General features: G+C 37.0%; 1 long non-coding RNA gene across 1 annotated transcript; it reads right to left on the reverse strand.

The window, feature by feature from the left end:
- Positions 1–6785: 6785 nt before the first annotated feature.
- Positions 6786–12560, reverse strand: LOC310639569. The gene is made up of 4 exons (XR_014492347.1): positions 12198–12560; positions 10825–10887; positions 8283–8342; positions 6786–7827 (listed from the first exon to the last, which is right to left on the reverse strand). It is a non-coding gene; the product is annotated as an uncharacterized lncRNA (long non-coding RNA).
- Between the last annotated feature and the right edge of the window lie 38 nt (positions 12561–12598).

The raw sequence follows: 12598 nt of genomic DNA on the forward strand, positions 1-12598 counted from the left end.
AATCCATTATGCTTTCCACACTTTCCTATATTCATCTAAGAAAACTTTCAATTTAATTTCTCTTACAGCACACACCTCTAGCCCATCCTTTCCACTTAATTTTTATCTCAGTCCAAAGTTGGGAGTCTTCCCTGTTCTCTCACTTTGGGCAGGAGCCTTTCTTCTCCGTTCCTCACCTCCCAACAAAGAAATGAAACTGTCCTTTTCATCACTTTCTCTGCCATTCCTCCAATGTCCCCTTTACTAGACCCTCACAGCAAGCTATAATCCTTTAGTAAAACCAGGCTCAAAGGAGTACATTCACCTATCTATACATCTGGCACCCAGTTCATTCCCAGCCACAAGTTTTCATTTCTTGTTCCTTCTGTCTTTCTTTGTTCTTTGTCATCCTTCAGCACTTTATTTATTAAATTTATATGCTGCCCATCTCATTGTCAAGATGTGCTGCTTGTCATTTCCACTACTGCTCATGCTGGCTTCCACTTTCTCTCATGATGGATGTCAACTAACCTCCACCCACAAATACACTTATCTTTGGACACAGCAGTCACTGCCACTGAAAGCCCAATTTCTGGCCTCTCCAATCAGTGCTACCAGCCCACAGTTTGCAAAAATGATAAAATTTCCAGGGCATGTACCTGCCTTCTTCCTGTCAGCTTGACAGAACAGGTATACATGTTATTGATTATTCATTCTCTGGACTTTTAAATACTTGGTTTAGGCCCTACACTTATGTCTGCAGAAATGTCTAATGCTAATAAAAACTCCTTATATATTTGGAGCAATCCAAACATTAAAGATCTGTAAATATTTAACATAAAATATATTGTATTGGACAGGAAAAGAAATAAAATAGAATAAATATCCATTCCTGATATTCACAAAAGACTTGAATGAAACAATAGGTTTTCATGAACACATCTAGAATGTCAGAGGAAAAATAGAAGAGAACATAAAACTTAAACCTTGAAATACTTGACAACCCATCAAAATCTCAAATGTAGTAATGTTTTAGAAATATATCTAAAACCTGAGTATACATTGTTTTTCAAAACAGGATGTCCACATTGAGGCCATCTGTTGCCTGAGGATGTAAAGCTGTTTTCATCTTAAATTACCAAGCATATTCAAAAACATGTCCCATTGTAGTCAGTGATACACATATCACCAAGTCACCATATCAGTGTCTGAGATTACTCTATGCTGTAAAATTCTTGAGGTTTTGTGTTGCATCGATCCTGAAAGGCTTGGGCAATTTATTTTATAACTTTTAACCTATTACCAAAAACAAAGTAATTTGTTTTGTAACTTTTGACTTGTAAAACAAGCTCTTTCAAATTATACTTAAAAGATGGACATTTTGGGAAATCACATGTTTGCTGAAAAATCTTTATATTGGCCAATTGTTTTGTGGGCTTGATGTTGGTTGTAATCACTGAATTCTTCAGGGGTTTAAAGCTTCACTCTCCGAGGGACAAAAAATAGGAGAGGCTTATCACAGATCTGTTACAGATGCTTATTTTTTGGGCACACAGGATGAGATCTCTAGCAGAATTTCTCTCTGTAATGAATTCTTTTTAGAGTTGCTGTAACTCTCCATTCAGTTTGCACTCAAGAATATCAATAGTCATCTTTTTTATTTACTTTTTTGAACAATTTTAATGTATTACTACATGGTATTATTTTATGCTTGTGTTGTTACTTTGATTAAATGCAATTACCTATGGTTATCATGCATCTTTTTTGTAGTTTCTTGAGTTTTTAATGCTTTACTGTATGGTATCAATTTGTGTTATTACTTAGATTAAATGCTGTTAAATTTAGTTGTTTTTTAATCTTTTTTTGTTATGTTTCTTGAGTTTTGGTTCTAAGGTAAAAAAGTAGACTACAAGAACCTATTCTCTGCTTTCTAACACACATAGTCCTCAGTTAACGATGGGAATTGGGGCTGAAATTTCCATTGCTAATAGATATAATCATAAAGAACAATGTCATGTGTCCACATTGCTTTGCAAGTTCAGTTCCCAGCACTTCCCAGTTGCCATTATTAAATGAATTCCATTCCATTGTTAAGCGAAGATGTCATATGGTCACGATTTGTGACCTCTTGCCAGCAATCTCATTGACTTTGCTTGTAGGGAGCCAGCAAAGAAGGTTGCACGCAGGTCATCACATAGGTGATCAGGACACTGTGAAGAGCAGTAGGGGTTGTAGGTACCACTCATTCAGTGCTGTTGCAAGTTTGAATACACACTGAAAAATGGTCATTAAGCAAACACCTTCTATTGGCACTGGTAAAAATATTCAAAGGCAGCCTTCTAAATAGCACCGTAATTAGTATAATAGGTCCATATTGTGCATTAATTTATGCTTGTTTTATAAGGGTTATTGAAAAAGCTATAGGCATTAGATTCATTAATTACGTTAAGTCCACAGACCATTTTATAAATAATAGTATCTAGATTCATACAATGTACTTGGACAAATCCAAACAAGCTACATTATGATTTTGCACAATTTGTGAATCTAATCAGCACTACAACATATGGATACCTGCTGAAATTGTGGCAAGTAGTATTACAACAGAGACAAAAACACTTCACACTACATATATATCAATAAGCAAAAGTGGATTTAGAAGTATAAAGGTAAAGTTCCCCCGCACATGCATGCTAGTCGTTTCCAACTCTAGGGGCCGGTGCTCATCTCCGATTCAAAGCCAAAGAGCCAACACTTGTCCGAGGACGTCTCCATGGTCATGTGGCCGGCATGACTAGACGCCAAAGGCGTACGGAACACTGTTATCTATAGTGGTCCCTATTTTTCTACTTGCATTTTTACATGCTTTCGAACTGCTAGGTTGGCAGAAGCTGGGACGAGTAACAGGCGCTCACTCTGTTACGTGGCACTCGGGATTCGACCCGCCAAACTGCTGACCTTCTGATCAACAAGCTCAGCATCCTAACCCACTGAGCCACCGCGTGCCTTTAGAAGTATAACCACCTTTCAAATAGATTTATTTACTTTTATATGTATTATTTTGGGAGCTCTTAGGTTCCTTTAACCATAATAGACTGTGACCGCATACATACCTGATACAGAAATCAAATTAAAACAATACATATAGTAAAAAAACCAAGATATCTCTTTACTGTTAGCAAATATCTCATATAGATATCCCTTTGGAGAGAAGAACAAGTTAATATATCAAATCCCAAGTGCCAGGCGTTTACAACTTCTTGACAACTCAAGACCATGAGGATACATCAAATTTCATATCCAGTACTAATCAAGTATTACATCCATGATCCCATACACTTCTTATTCCTAGATCTTTTATTGTTATTGTTTAGCTTATTAAATTTATCCAGTCCATTATTACGGTATCTAAGACATTATTTTACTATTTTTAGCATCAATTACATAATATTATGAAACACGTATTAGATATTCATGAATTATATGTAATTTATGTTGCTATTTCATAATTTATTTTATGCAAAACCTGTACTGGAAATCTCACAAGACTCAAGAAGACTAATAGCAGCAATTGAAGAAAAGATTCCCAAATTAGGAAGAGAAATTTGGATCAATTCAAATTATATGAGAAGCCTGAACTGCTTTTGGTAACCTAAACTTCTGTTAAGAGTTTTATTCTGTTCAACTTTCAGGTTTTCAGTCAAATGTATGTTTATTTAAAATTTCCCAGTTTCTGATGACATAAAATCCACAAATACCACAGACCACTATATTTATTTATTTATCCAATTTATTGGCCATCTATATTACCACAGGGTATTATTGGAATATTATTGTATTATTGTACAGTAATGTTAACAGTAAGAAAAGTTGGCATTTCAAATAGTTCTTTTTGCACAATTTCTTAAAAGCATCTTTCCATGTTGGAATAATTGTACATTGTGTAACCATGAAAACATCAAAGTGAGCAGTTTTAGGTATCTTTTGTCCCTAATCAAATTTTATTAGATATTATTTTTCGTGAGTAATACTACACTCTTACAGCCTGCGACCTGAATTGTTCCTGATCCTAAGTTATTTTGGTCACCCTTTGTGGCATTTTCTCCAGTTCTATAATATTATTTTTGAGGTTTAGTGAACTGATTTGTATATAGTATTCCAAGAACAGCTGCACAATAAATTTGTACACAGGCACTACAATACAAGCAGCCTTTTTTTACCCTTTTCTCAACAAGCCAAACATGAATGTACTGTTGAAGAGCAGTTATAGTTTTTAATCAAACTATGTACAAGAACCTCATTAATCCTTTCCTGGTCAGTCATTGACACATCAGATCCTATCTGTATATATTTAAATTGGGGAAAGGTGTGTGTGCTTAAAATACACATTCCCTAAATTTTGAAAGATCTTTTTGAGACTAGTTGAACTATCTTCACTTTTAGCTATTTTAAATAATGTATAATATTGCCAGAAAACCCAGAAAAATCATTCATAATTTGAAAAGGACTGCTCCCAAAACAGTTCCTTGGAGAGATATGCAAGAATGGGCTAGTTTTTGTCTACTGGCAGAACCTTCCATTATTACTACTCTTTGCTTTCTGTTATTTATTGGCCACCCATCTTATCACAGGGTAACTCTGGGCAGTTCATATTATTGTAATATTATTGTACAGTAATGTTAACAGTAAGAAAAGAAGAAGGAGTCAGGCTATTCTCCAAAACATCTGAAGGCAGGACAAGAAGCAGTGGAAGTAAACTAATCAAAGTGAGAAGCAACCTAGAACTAAGGAGAAATTTCCTGACAGTTAGAACAATTAATCAGTGGAACAACCTGCCTCCAGAAGTTGCGAATGCTGCAACACTGGAAGCTTTTAAGAAAAGACTGGGCAACCATTTGTATGAAATGGTATGGACCCACCAGCCAAGTGGCGCTGCACAGACCTGGAGGAGATCAGCTGGACAGTTAGAACAATTAATCAGTGGAACAACCTGCCTCCAGAAGTTGCGAATGCTGCAACACTGGAAGCTTTTAAGAAAAGACTGGGCAACCATTTGTATGAAATGGTATGGACCCACCAGCCAAGTGGCGCTGCACAGACCTGGAGGAGATCAGCTGGAGCTGCAGAGCTTATAAGCCCCACGATCAGCGCACATGGCGACATGGTAATTGGAGCTTCCGGCGCACCTGGAAGAGAAAAGGAGGAGGAAGGCGGACAAAAGTATAAAAGGGGCAGGTTTTGGCGGGACAGGGAAAGAAAGAGCAAGAAGAGAAGAGGCTTTTCTAACCAAAGCAGTGGAGAGACAGAGCGAGTGGCCTGTTTTCGGAGGAAGGATGAGTGAGTGAGCAACCTTTTTAGCAAGCTGTTTTTGGGGGAAGAGCGCATGAGAGAGCAGCCTGTTTAGGGAGCGGTGTGTTTTGGGGTGAAAGGTGAATGAGCGAGCAGCCTGTTTACCAAGCAGCGTGTTTTCGGGCGAAGGGTGAATGAGCAAGTGGCGTGTTTTGGGGGGAAGGGCATGTGAGTGGTGTGTTTAGCAAGCGGTGTTTTTTTGGAGGAAGGGCACATGAGCAAGCAGCCTATACAGCAAGCGGCATGTTTTTTGGGGAAAGGCGAGTGAGCTGGGCAGGAGCCCCAGGATCGGCATGCGCTTTTGCAAGGCTATGGGGGCTCAGCAGGAGCCTAGGATCGGCATGCGCAGCTACAGATGATCAGCGCTTCTGCTGGGCCCCCCAGAAGCACCAATCATCTGGAGCCTGGCGCTGATCATGGCACTTCTGCTGATGCCCAGAAGCGTCGATCAGCTGGATCCTGGCGCTGATCCTGGTGCTTCTGCTGAGCCCCCCCAGAAGCACCAATCAGCTAGACCCTGGCACTGATCCTGGCACTTCTGCTGAGCCCTGAAGAAGCGCCGATCAGCTGGACCCTGGAGCTGATCCTGGCGCTTCTGCTGAGCTGCCCAGAAGTGCCGATCAGCTGGACCCCAGTGCTGATCCTGGCGCTTCTGTTGAGCCCTGACAGCCCTGCAGAAGCGTAGATCAGCTGTCAGGGCTCAGCAGAAGTGCAGGAAGGGAGGAAGGGAGGGAGGAAGATGGGAATGAGGAGGGAAAGAATTAGGGGAAGAAGGAAGGAAGGAAGGAAGGAAGGAAGGAAGGAAGGAAGGAAAGAAATGGAAATGAGAAGGAAGGAGGCAGGGAAAAAGGAAACCCCTCCCCCCATGATAACCCGCAATGAAATTGAGTTTGACACCCCTGATATAAAAGGTTGTTAAGTGAATCTGGTTTCCCCATTGACTCTGCTTGTCAAAAGGTTGCAAAGGGGATCACATGACCTTGAGACACTGTAGCCATCATAAATATGAATCAGTTGCCAAGCATCCGAATGTAAATCACATGACTCTGGGAATGCTGAAACGGTCATAAGTGTGAAAAATGGTCATAAGTCTCTTTTTTCAGTGCCGATGTAACTTCAAACAGTGACTAAGCAACTGTTGTAAGTTGAGGACTACCTGTACTTTATCACTTTTTTCTTTTTTTTTTTTGGTCATGAAGTTTTTGACACCTTGCTAGGCGATGGTTGGTACTCGGATATTGCCATATCCTAAAACTGGTGCAATGGATGAAAAGGTTGAAAAGCCCTAGACTAGAAGACCTCCAAGGTCCCTTCCAACATCATAATCACCATCACCATCACCATCATCATCATCATCATCATCATTATTATTATTATTTGCACAATTTCTTAAGAGCATCTTTCTATGTAGGAATAATTATCAGGTATCAATCTGCATGTATTTTATTTATTTATTACAATACCATCAGCACTATTTATTTGTAGTGTGATATCTTCTTTTTGATGTAAAAATAATTAAAAATGTATAATCTTTTACTTCAAGCTTAAATCTTCCTGTTTTTGAGAAGAACATAAACAGTTATAATACAAATTAATTGAAAACAATAAAAACATATAAGGAACATAAACCTTTCAATATTGTACCATGTAGCTTAAATTCTATTTATTAATTATATTTTCTAGACACTGAAATAACACACACCTGTTAACCTCTCATGAAGGAATAGATTCCTGAATTTGAAAACTCGAATTAGATATGCTTACTGCTACTTTTTCTTTTAGCTGGTCATTGTGTGATTTTGGTTAGAAAAACATCCCTGACTAGCTTCTGTTAATCCTTATCCAAGAGTCAATAATATCAATCTAAAGATGGAAAATAGGAGTTGGTACCTACAACCCATATTTGGTCCTTGACATAAAAATAATCCAACTATTTAATTTCAGTAACCATGCATCTCAACAAGTGACTCTGAGCATCCTGCATCACAGATATGTATCCCACGTGCTTCGGTTTTCTGTTTTACTCTTGTTTATGTTTTATAACATTGAAGACAACTGTAAAATCAGTTTGCATAGCAGGATTATTGAAGAAAAAAAGCAAGAAGCAGCTCAGGAGAATTTAGAAGATATTACCACCCAAGCTCTACCTATGGCTCCTAATTCTCCCCTAGAGATTTATTTAATGCATTAGATGCATTACTGTACTCAAGAATAATTTTTAAGGATTACAAAAGAAAGGGGAACAAGTCTGCACAATTTTGTTTGCAAGATCAGGTTTTTTAAAGCAACATTTATAGATTGGAAAGTTATAAATAATCATCAAATAAGTAAATAAATGGAGGATTACTTTTAAAGTCATCTGACTAGTTCCCTGTTGATAAATCTGCAAAACTATAGAATTATTTTTCTTATCAATCCTTTTTGTCTTCTTAGTAAGAATGGTATAAATCCCTCAGGTGGGACGGAATATGTCATCCAACTTTTTCAGGACAAATTGACCTATTTGATTTTATTTTGGAATAAGAAATAGAGTTAATAAATACATATAAAAGTGAAGACCAAAAACTAACATACAATGTTTATCCATCCATATCTATCTATCTATCTATCTATCTATCTATCTATCTATCTATCTATCTAGAATTTCCCCTCCAAAAAAATTAACTGTGAATTTGTAGGGGAAGGAATGTCATCTTACATTTACTAAGAATAACAGAGGATAATGTTGGAAACAAGGCACTGGCTTGTGATATAAATGGCTACCTGCTAAAAAACATGGATATTTTTGAAAGTGAACTGGAAGATCAGCTATTCCTTGAAACAGATATTTGCCTGGTGAATATTTTTTGTTATACTTTTGTTTTTGTTATTGTTTTTGTTACTGTCTCTATTTTCTTTCCCTTACTTTTTAAAAATTACCTCTTTATCTTAAAAGAATTACCTCTTTTTCTTACCTTATATTCATCTGGCTTTACTTCCAATTTTCCTTTTCCTTTCACGTTCTATATGGAAATCTAAAGAGGCAACAATGAGCTATTTATTTGTATATATCCCAATGGAAACAAAGACATTTCAAGATATTACTTTCAAGTAAAGAGTCTTATCACGTCTTATACTTGTATTACAGCATAAACCTTCATGGATTACAGTCCACCTCACCAGACACTTGTTACAATAAAGTTAACAAATATTAAAGAAATAAGAATCTTTAAAATAAAACAACTAGTTTACATATTAAACATTAACATTACATTTGTTTACTGCATTTTGTTGCAGCAAAATTTGTATCAGTATAGATTAGTTTATATTCAGTGATTATATTAATTCTAATTTTCCCTCTGAGAAGCAAGTAGACCATTTTAGAGAAATTCTTACATTCACCTAGTAGAGAAAATGTCCCACTGAAGTTATTAACCACATATGGGATTGTATGGATATTTTATAATAATTAGATTATTGTAATTTAATCCTGTTTTAAAATCTTATGGTCTCCTGGTTTCTAGCATGGTAGCATTAAGCATTATACCAAACTGGGCCTTACATACAGGTAGCCCTGAACTTACAATCCTTCATTTAGCAATCCTTTAAAATTACAACAGCGCTGAAAAATGGCTTATAACTGGTCCTTACACTTACAACAGTCATAGCATCCCCATGGCCACGTGATTAAAATTTGAACACTTGGCAAGTGGCATATATTTACAATGGGCGCAATATCCTGGGATCATGTGACCTATATTTGAAACCTTCCCAACAGCTTCCAGCAAGCAAAGCCAATTGGGGAACCAGATGCACTTAACAACTGCATGATTCATTTAACAACCACAGTGATTCACTTACCAACCACGGCCCCAAAAGTTGTAAAACTGCTTAAGACTCACTTAACAACTGCCTTGCTTACCGTAGCAATGGAAACTCTGGTCCCAAATATGGTTGTAAGTCAAAGACTAACTGTAATAATAAAACAATTCCAGACAAATAACAAAAATACTACTCTGTCCTATTTTATTTGGACAGATCCAACTAGGACTATACTAGTATATTTATACTGGTGAGGCACTTCTAAATAAAAAAGGTGTTAGCAACTCTGGGAAGATCAGAATCCACTAAATTACAGACTGATTTCTTGATATCTTTTCTAGATGAACTAGTGAATTACTACTGAAATAGATGAATAAAGATAGAAACATCAAGCACAAAAAGGAAATTTTCCTAACGAAGAATCAATACAATTTTTGTATACACACAGGTAACCCTCAGAGCCTTGGTGGAGCAGTGGGCTAATGCCTCCTTAAGTAACACCAGCTGTCTGCAATTAGTGCAGGTTCGCATCCCACCAGGCTCAAGGTTGACAAAGCCTTCCAGGTAGGTAAAATGAGGACCCAGATTGTTGGGGGCAATAAGCTGACTTTGTAAAAATGCCGCTTGGGGTGTGTGTGAAAGCCCTAATAAGCAGGCACATACATAGAATGAAGGCTACTGCTAAGCTTGTAAGCCACCCTGAGTCTTCGGAGAAGGGCGGGATATAAATGGAATTAAAATAAAAAAATAAAAATAAAACTTACAACCACAATTGGGACCAGAATGTCTGTTGCAAAGTGCAGTTGTTAAGTGAGCCACACCCAATTTTACAACTTTTTGTTGCAATGAGTGGTTAAGTAAATCATTGTAGTTAAGTGAATCATGTCATTATTAAATGAATCGGGTTTCCTCCATTGACTTTGCTCTTCAGAAGTCCTGGGGAAAGTTAGAATGGCGATCACATGATTCCTGGATGATGCAACTGTTGTAAATACATGTCAAGTTTCCAAGCATCCAAATTTTGATCACATGACCATGGCAACACTGTGACCATTGTAAGTGCAAGGACTGGTTGTAAAAAGCCATCTTTTTCAGGACCACTGAAAGGTTGAACAGTTGTTAAACAAATGGATGTAAGTTAAGGGCAAATATAAGTCCTTTCACAATTCACACCTTTCAAAATTATATTATTATACATTTATTTACTGAAAAAAACTACAAATTGGCTCATTTCATACATCCTAATGGATCAATGTTTCCAAACCACTATGGCCAGATGCAAGGACACACAAAGCCATGGCTCATATAATTCCATTTGAACACTGGAGTTGGGCACCCAATAAATTTAAATAAATGATTTATTGAATAAATCACAATTAATGGGAGTCACATGATACTCTTAAGACACTGGCCATGGTTTATAAACCATAATCTCTGTTGTTACCCAACATATAAAGCTAAAAACCAAACAATTACCTTTTAGCTTAGCACAACACATGAATTGGGGTACAGAAATAAGCAATGAGGTGACTAAGTTTGCAGACAAACATCAGCTTATTAAGAATAACTAAACAAAAAGAATTAGTAGAAGAATAAATATTAAAATGCCAAGCACGGTTTAGAATAAACAAACATAAAGTGAGCATATTAAAATTCTGACTTCACATACATAATGAAGTAAGAATAATAACTGACCATGAAAGGGATTTTGAGTTTACGGCAGATAGATAAAAAAATGTTGCTTCACTTGTGCTCCTGCTGTGAAAAAGACACAATACAAGTGCTTAGAGGTAATTGTGAATTAAAACTGAATCTGTCAATATTAAGCTTTTCTACAAATCTATTATACAGACACATTTGGAATATATCTACAAGTTTGCTAAAAGTAGCACAAAAAGGATATCATGTAACTGGAGAAGTTGCAAGTTGTCCAAGAAACTGGAACAACTACCCTGTGACAATTTGACAGACAGATAGATAGATAGATAGATAGATAGATAGATAGATAGATAGATAGAAGGACAGACAGACAGACAGACCGACCTTTATTGTCATTTTTTTACCGTGGGCATATTGGCACACATTAAAAATGAAATTTTGTTGCTTGGTCTTAAAAGTGTACACAACCTGTAAATATTTTCTCTTCACAATCCAAACTCTAAATTTTGAAGTTGAAAGCCCTAATAGCTAACTGTAAACTTGATAAACAGTCTATCTTGATGTGAAGCTGTCTGCACATTAGCAATAGCAGGAGATGCCCTCTTGAAAATGCCTTCACTTTCAAAAGTCCATTTGTTATACACATAAAGGAAAGCCTTCTCTAATCAGCTCTCAAGTTGTAGAATGTAACTCTTTTTCAGTCTATTTTTCTAATTTCAGGAAAAGCATCTGGATCATTTTCTTCAGTCAGAGCTATATTGTAAAACTAAGTAACAAAATCAAAGATGATTTAGTGAAGCTGAATTCAGCAAAGAAAACGGGAAATGTTTCACGGAGATCTTAATTAAAATATGAAAGTTTGTGTTTTCATGAGGCATGGGCAAACAATTTTAAATAAAGTTCAGAGAAATTCACGGAGGATAAAGACTCCCACTTACAGGAGAAAAGGCGAGTGAGGAGTATACATGCTACTAGCCTTCTGCGCTGCACGCCCGTCTCCCCAAACAACTAATTTTAAGAGTTTATTGTTCTTAAGAATGAATGACTAGAATCTAGATCTAACATATTTAAGATCCCCAAACTCTGTTTCTGCCAAATAGCCCTTTAACTGAACATCCGACTTTTTAATGAAGAATTCCTGCACAAGTCTTAAGCACAAGAAATGCATAAGCCCAGCCACTAAGAGAGTAAGGAGGTCCGTTTTAAATCACGTTATTTAAAATTCATTGAGTTTACTTGTCCAGCTCTTTAAAAAAAATTACATAAAATACCGAGCCCATAAAATTACATTTAGGAATGTAGAGTACCTCCGTTTCTTCCCATCAAAGATATGGAATGAACCAATTTCGATACCATAAAATGGCAATGAAAGAAACCCAACCACCAAGCAAAAGTGTAGAAGAAAATACCTCGGGAGTTACTTTGCAATCCTGTGTAGATCATCCCCTCGGAGGCTGAACAGGATTTATTTTTTTTAAATAATTGTATCTAGGACTATAGCCTCAAAGAAGCATATTTAGCAAGGGAAATCCTCCTCTGGAGGAATGATCTGGAACCATGGCTTAAATCGGGACCCTTAAATTCCCCACGCCCCAAAACTAGGAGGATTTTTTTAAAAAAAAATTTTAAAAAAAAATCCTCCAGAGTAACTTTCGCACTAGCGGACTGTAACTTCCTCGCGCCCTCAGTGGGCGTTTCCCAAGGAAAAGAAAATTCAAACCCCCCCTTATTATCTCCCAGCGGGCCTTTTTCCCTCCTTCGCTCCCTCCACCACCCGCTTCGCGCACATGCTCGGCAGAGGAGGCGGGCC

Source organism: Vipera ursinii (genome assembly GCF_947247035.1).
Source record: "Vipera ursinii genome assembly, chromosome: 4".
Classification (NCBI taxonomy): Eukaryota; Metazoa; Chordata; class Lepidosauria; order Squamata; family Viperidae; genus Vipera; species Vipera ursinii.